Source organism: Trichechus manatus, unplaced genomic scaffold (genome assembly GCF_000243295.1).
Source record: "Trichechus manatus latirostris isolate Lorelei unplaced genomic scaffold, TriManLat1.0 scaffold00129, whole genome shotgun sequence".
In the NCBI taxonomy this organism is placed as follows: Eukaryota; Metazoa; Chordata; class Mammalia; order Sirenia; family Trichechidae; genus Trichechus; species Trichechus manatus.
The window spans coordinates 3,087,151-3,095,155 of NW_004444065.1; the positions used below are offsets into that span (position 1 = coordinate 3,087,151).

The following is an 8,005-nucleotide window of genomic DNA, read 5'->3' on the forward strand; positions in this document are numbered from 1 at the left end:
GTGCATCTATTGCTATAAATTGTCCTCTGAGGACTGCCTTTGCTGTGTCCAAAAGTTTTGGTATGATGTGTTTTCATTCTCAATTGATTCTAGGAATTTTTCATTCCATCTCTGATTTGTTATATTACTCAGTGGTTTGTAAGCAGGGTGTTATTCAGTTTCCATGTAATTTATTTCTTTTCCTTCCTCTTCCTGTTGTTAATTTCTTCTTTGATGGCATTGTGGTCAGAGAAGATACTTTGTGTTATCTCATTGTTTTGGATCTTGTTGAGGATTACTCTGTGGCCTACGATATGATCTATTCTGGAGAACATTCCGTGTGCATTGGGTAAAGAATGTGTATTTTGCAGTTGGTGGATAGGGTGTTCTATGTATGTCTATGAGGTCAAGTTGGCTGATTTTGCCCTTTTGGTCTTCTGTATCTTTGTTGAGTTTCCTTCTACATGTTCTGTCCTTTACTGAGGGTAGTGTGTTGAAGTCTCCTACTATTGTGGAACTGTCAATTTCTCTTTTCAGTGATGTTAGAGTTTGTTTTATGTATTTTGGAGCCCTGTCGTTGGGTGCGTAGATGTTTATCATGGTTACATCTTCATGATTAACTGTCTCCTCAATTATCATACAGTGCCCTTCTTTGTCTTTTTGTATTAAAGTCAGTTTTATCTGAAATTAGCATTGTCACTCCTGCTGCTTTTTGGTAGCTGTTTGCTTGATATATTTTTTCATCCTTTGATTATTTATGAATTTACGTCTTTATTTCTAATGTGTGTCTCTTGTAGACAGCATATTGATGGATCCTGTTATTTTTATCCATTATGTCACTCTCCATCTCTTTATGGGTGCATTTAGGCCATTTATATTCAGTGTAATTACTGACAGGTGTGATTTTATTGCTGTCATTTTGTACTGCTTTTTTTTTTTTTTGTGCAAACGTTTTCTTTGTTCCTCTTACTCTTCTGTGCTGAATTCCTTTTATTCGTGGATTTTTTTTTCATTTCTATTGTTTTTGTAGGTTTTGTTTTTATTGAGACTTTATATTTTTCTTCTTTATTTTGATGAGTAGTTTTGTTAACTTTCTTTGTGGTTACCTTGAAAATTTACCCTTACCTTCCTAGGTTTGAAGAGGTCTATTATTACTTGGTATCACTTTGCTTTCCTCTCCATTAGAAGGTTCTCTACCTAAACTGTTTATTCCCTCTTTTATTGTTCTGATGTTGTTGTCGTTACAGATCAACCTCTCTGGTTCCCCGTTATAATTCTTTTGGTTTCAGATAGTCCTTGAGAGTTCATTTCCTAAGTTGGTATTTGTCTGGCATGGTCCTGCATCCTAGATTCTGCCTGTGGTCTGATGTTGTTTGTTCTCAGATCAAAGTACTCTAATAATTCTCATAAGTTTGGTTTGATTTTTATATATTCCCTTTTTTTTTTTGTTTATCTGGAAATGTCCTAATTTCACCATCATATTTGAACTAGAGTTTTGCAGGCTATATTATTCTTGGCTGGCAATTTTTTTCTTTCAAGGTTTTATATATGTCATTGCACTGTCTTCTTGCCTGCATAGTTTCTGCCAAATAATCCAAACTTAGTTTTATTGTTTCTCTTGTATATGTGACTTTTTGTTTTTCTCTAGCTGCTCTCAGGATTCTTTGTCTTTGGTTTTAGTGAGTGTGATTATGATATACCTTGGTGATTTTCTTTTGAGGTCTATCCTATACGGGGTTTGTTGAGCTTCTTGGATCGTCAGCTTTTCATCTTTCATGATATTGTAGAAGTTTTCTGTTAGCAGTTCATCAATGATCCTCTCTGTGTTTTCTATTTTCTCCCCCTGTTCTGGAACTCCGATCACTTGCAAAATTTGCTTTTGATTGTATCCCACATAATTGTCAGGGTTTCTTCGTTCTTTTTTCTGATTTTTCCTCAAACAGAGTTGTATCCAAGTGTTTGTCTTCAATTTCTCTGATCCTGTCTTCTATCATTTCAAACCTGCTCCTCAGCCCTTCTATGACATGTCCATTTCTGAAATCTTGTTGTTTATCTTTAGGATTTCTAATTTTTTTTTATGATTTCTAGTTGTGAATTTATTTTAGCAATTTTTCTTGTATTATTTTCTTGAATTCTTCCATTTTTTTATCTGTATTTTCCATGAATTTATCTGCCTTTTCCATGAATTTGTCTATTTTTTCCTCATTTTTGTCTGCTTTTTGGTTCAACTCTTGGATAGCTCTGAATATTAGAGATTTGAATTCCCTATCAGGTAGTTCTAGTGCCTTTTTTGCTACTGGATTGTCATCAGGTGTTTTGTTTTGGATGCCTCCTGGAACCATTCTGTCCTGTTTTTGTATATGTTTTTACATTGTCTGCTGTCTTCGGGACTTTCAGTAGTTATTTTCTTCCTTTACTGATTGTAGATTTGTTTATTTCATCCTGCTTTTTTGTTTTATTTGATTATGTCTGAACAGGCCGGATGTGAATTCTTTGTTGTTTGCTAGTCTGTAAGCACAATACTTTTCACCGCTTTCTCCAAAGGGCAGGGTCAGTAGCTCAGGTATGGTACAGCAGGGCAGGTCCAGCTGAAGGAGAGTTTTTGGCATGCATTGTATGTGGCATGTACTAGGGCAGATGGGGTGGGCTGAGAATCAGTGCAGAGCAGGTTCCGATAGACCTTTCCTGAGCTGTTCTGTGGTGTGATATTCAGCGAACTGTGCAGGTAGGCAGGTAGTAAGGGTGAAACTGTGATGTATGGAGGTAAGATGGATATAGAAATGAGGAGAGAGAGGAGAGAAGTACAGGAGCCAAAACATATGAACAAACAAACAAAAAAGAGTGCTAAGTAAGAAGATGTTGGAGTGGAGAGATGAGAGACTGAGAAATGGAGGAAAACAGAAAGGAAAAATAAAGAAGATAAAGGGTTAAAGGAAGAAATGAATGAATAAAATTAGAAAAAAAAAGAGAAGCCCCCATGGATCCCACTGGTGCAGCTGCGAGGACTGGGGAAGTTGCCTCCAGGTTGTGCAGTATAGGCTGGCTAGAAGGGTTAGAGGTTTCACACAACGCCAGGTATTTAGGAGACAGGAAGAGAAGGTAAACATAGGGAGATGAAAAACTGAGAAATGAAGAAAGACAAAAAGGGAAAAAGAGACAGTAGGAAACAAAACAAAGAAACAAAAAAACTCAAAGAAAACAGAAATGCCCCCAGGTTCCCACTGTGCATCCGTGCAAGCCATGCAGTACCGCCTGGCTAGAAGGGGCTCCCAATCCAACAGAAGAAAACAAAATAAACAAACAACAAATAAAAACGGAACAAATCAGATGAAACAAACAAACAAAAGCCCCAGTGATCCCACCAGCAGGGCAGCATGGGCCAGGAAGTAGTTCTGCAGTTGAATCATGTTTTGCAGCCTTTCAGGAAGAAGCAAAGATGGCATACGGAGCCAGATATTTGAGAGAAAAGAGGGCGAGGTGGTGAGAGGTAAGGAAGAGATCTAAAGAAGCGGAATAAAGTAACATCAGCAGCCAACAAATGGCACTCAGGGAGTTGGCCAGTGTGGGCATGTGGAATCCAAGCAGCATGCAGGTGAAGCTGGTCCTTCCCAGCCAAGAGACTGTGGCCTCAGGAAGCAGAGAAGGTCAAGTGAGGGTGAAGAAGGATGGGGGTTGGGAAAGCGTATATCTCTGGTTACCGGTTGTTCTGTCTCCTGCTGGAAGCTCCATGAAGCTGCTTTCTCATACCCCCGTTCACTGCAGATCCATGCTGAGTTAGCTGATAGGGGGCCTCTTCATGCACCTCTCCTTTCTCTCTGTTCTCTGTCAGTTTCTTATTCTGTTCAGTGCTTGGCTGAGTTCTTTATCTCTTCGTTTGATGCTTAGAGTTTCAGAATTGATGTGTGTCTATGTCTGACTTAGTTTTTTGGATCTTTGCTGTGGAATTATGGCATGGTGCTTCTGTCTATAGTGCCATGTTGTCCAGAAGTCAATAATAACATATTCAACAACTAATATTTGCTTTTCAAATCATATTTCTAATGTTTTATGTTTGCAGAATATTTATTTCTTATCGGATATGGTGTACATTTTTCAATTAGTTTAAAGTATTTAAAGATGTCTAAGTTATATATGTAGTATATATAGATATATCATTCATATATTTTTGATTTCCATTTAGATTAAAAAATGACATTTCAGTTTATGTAACCACCAATAAAAATTTAAAAATAAACTTTAATAATTATATAGGAATAACTATGTCCAGTAAATTTTAGTTATGCAACTTAAATAAATATAGTAAGAACAGACAAGTTACTTTTTTTTAAAATTTATACTCTGAAGCAACAATATGAAGATTTCAACTTAATTGTGAAATTATATACTAGCCTAATATTTTACTATAGACATGAGTTAAATAATTTCTTAATAATGAAAAAATGTCTTTGCTTGTGGTCAATGTGGTTAAGAATAATAAAACAAACTATTAAGTAAGTGTTTAGAAGTCATTGATGATCTTTTTGGAGTATTTGGTAAACTGTCTTGGGTTGCCTGGGGGCATTTTTTACTACCTTTACCATTTAGATTGGTAATTAAAATATAACAATTTAGTCAAGTCTTCTACGTGGAAAAAGTGTTGTATTCACTTTGGCCATACATATAAAACAAAGTTTAATTTTTCATATCTGAGTCATTTTTTTCTCAACAAATCCTGAGCCAAGTTACACTCTAATCCAAGTGATATTAATGACTAATCTTGAATATGTATTCTCCACGATGCTTTGCATTGGTATGCCTTACTGTAAATTATTATTTGTTTTATTTACTGTAAAATATATACCAAAGTGTTAGAGGATGCTCACAAGGTGCTCAACAAATAATTAAGATTCATGAAACCATGTAGAAGAGTAAGTTATATATAAAATCTCTACCAAGTTAAGATATCATCACAGTCCGTTTCTGCTGGTCTCTCAAAACATCTGCTCTCCATAATTTATGTGAGCTAAGATCAAGAATATACTAAAATAATTAGAACTGTGCACAGTTGTAGTTTTATATGAATATACATTATGCAAATTTCCTTTTATATAACATAAAAATCAATATCAATTTCTTAAAAAAAAAACTCAGCTACTCAGAATGTTAAAGAATGTGTTTTACTTTTTACTTATTCATATTTTAGGGGAAAATGAAAGAAAAAAAGCTGAAGGGGAAAGTGAGGAGGGTATCCTCTTATAGTGCTAGATGCTTATTGTGGAAACCAGTTTAGTGCTAAATATCAAGTGTCCTAGGAAATTTACAGCCTTCGTCTCAGTAACTCTCTGAGACAAAAGCTATACACTTACTATTTAAAAGTAACTATGATATTTGAATATATATTTATTATCAAAATTATTCTTATCAATGTGTTAAAAACAAAAATTGGCAAAATAACTTATGTATACAACAGGAGATTCTATAAATAAATTATAATCACACTACTGATTAAGAAAGTAGTTTGACTCTGAAGCCTCCTTTCTAGCCTGATATATAAGACCCAGCATTTCCTCTTTTTCGTATACTCGGTAGAGAAAAACTCTCACATATGCCCAAGAAGGCATGCCTAAAGATGTTCATTGAATGATGTCTGTAATGCACTAGAAAGTGAGTTCTATGAGAGAATTTTGTCTGTTCAGCTCAGAACTGTATGCTGTATGATAGATGATTCAAAAGAGTCATGGTAAATGCTCATGAATATTCATATATGGACCATACTGGAGTTTGAAAGAATGAGTTAGGGTTAGGGTTACTGACTTAACCCATATTTTAAATGAAAAATCTCATAAATTGCAAAGTAATACACATGCTATATTATGGTAATACATACTAGTAGATGTATGTAATGCTTGTGTGTTTTTAACTTTTTTGTGTGAATTTTAGCGTAACTTACTAGTACTCCAATAGCAAAAATTAACTCAAGGGTCAACTTTTTTCCTCCCCCCCTTTTTTTTTAACTTCCTGGCTCACTGGACACTAGTGTCTGTTGCCTAATTATTAAAATTATCTCCACTCTCCTCTTTCCTGTGGAATTGCTCTCCTTGTCATGCCCTTTCTTCACCCTTTAGATATTTTTCTGACATTCAGGAAAAAGACTCAGTTAATATCCATTACTTAACAGTCATTAGTGTGTAGGTGATTATAGCCATATATAAATGCAGTATATAAAATAAGCTGAGCAAAGTATTAAGCGCAGTAACTGTAGAATGCCAATATCTAGATTTTAATGGGATTGTCTTTATGAATTGTACCAATTTTTGCCAAGGTAATTTACTCAAGCCTTCTCTTTCTCACTCATTTTCAAAATCCCATCAGCTGCCAAGTCCTCTAGATTCAACCTCCTCTATATCTCTCATCTGGGTTCACGTCACTCCTGCTTTAAAAGCTCAGATTGTGTTCCTGGAATATAATTTCCTTATTGTTAGTCAGGCTAGATCTTTAGTTAATATACCCTGGCACACCAATTGTTAAAATTGCTAAAATATTAACATTCTTCTATGTCAGTTGATAGTCACCCCTGTTGACAGTCACCTCCACCCTCATACACTGCTGGCCTTTGTCTCTGCCCCAGCATATGGTAGGCAATTTATTTAAGTTTGAATTGATAGATGAATGAAGAAAATAATATCAAAGAGGTAGAAACAAATACAACAGGAGAAAAACAATTAAAATATTTCATAAAGGTATTACTGAGTTTTGATGCATGATTAAAGTCTTCAGGTAGTGAAAATAATTTAAACTTAATGACATGAATTATACAAACAAGATCTTTGATGATGAAATTGATCATTGAGTCTAGAAGCCAGCTCTGGTGCTTTCATCAGCTACAAAATTTGGCTCAGTAAATTCATGGATGAACAAAATCCTTTCTAATGTCATCATGGATTTATGTAGGATTGACTTTTATACCTTTTGAAATACTGTTTGTTCTTCAAGGCTCTGCAAATTCTATGATATTTGAAGCCACTCCCTATTTTCCAGTTGATACAACCCTTTCTTCTTACTCTTGCTCTGAGACCATTACAACTCTACTATAAAACTTATCCCCAAGAGCAAAGGCAGCAGGGGAAGCTGGCAGCAATCTTTCCACAGCGGGCAAGTGCACAGTGAGCAGCTGCCCAAGAAGGGTATTATAAAGTTTGGCAGGATTATGGTTCAGATTCGTTTCTTGCAGAATATAAGCTATTAGGAAACATTAAAAATGTGGCTGAGACACCTAACAAGGACCATTTGGGTACAGCCTATAATTATCTTTTTGAAACTAAGCATTTCAAAGGTACCGAAAGTATAAGTAAGGTGTCAGAGCAGGTGACAAATATGAAGGTTATTGACGACAAACCCAAAGAAACTAAGTATGAAGAGACTCCGGAAGAGGGTCCACCAAAATACAAAATCTGTTCTTAAAAAGGAAGAGAAAACCAACCTTCCCAAAAAGGGAGATGTTGTTCACTGTTAGTATACAGGAACACTACAGGATGGGACTGTTTTTGATACTAATGTTCAAACAAGTTCAGAGAAGAAGAAAAATGCCAAACCTTTAAGTTTTAAGATTGGAGTTGGCAAAGTAATCAAAGGATGGAATGAAGCACTACTGATTATGAGTAAGGGAGAAAAGGGTTGACTAGAGATTGAACCAGAATGGGCTTATGGAAAGAAAGGACAGATTGATGCCAAAATTCCACTAAATGCAAAATTACATTTTGAAGTGGTTATTGATTGAAATAGCAAGGCTTCAGGTCTAAAGATAACAGCAACAATGGTAAAACTTGGCCTTAAAGAAATTTATATATCTAATTAGAGCTGATTACTGTTGTGTTGAATGGGGGAGTCAACTGGTAAATTAAGTTAAAACCTTGTTTACTTGATCTCCAATTTTTGAGAAATGTAATCCCTTATTATAAATCCTTGAGGTCTAAAATATTTTACTACAACTGTCTAAAATATTGGTTAAAGAGAATTGATTTTCCTTTTACCTCGTATTGTAAACTAA

General features: G+C 35.3%; 1 pseudogene; it reads left to right on the forward strand.

Annotated features, from left to right (window-relative positions):
- Positions 1-2,736: 2,736 nt before the first annotated feature.
- LOC101355291 (peptidyl-prolyl cis-trans isomerase FKBP3 pseudogene) lies at positions 2,737-7,735 on the forward strand (annotated as a pseudogene).
- The last annotated feature ends 270 nt before the right edge of the window (positions 7,736-8,005 follow it).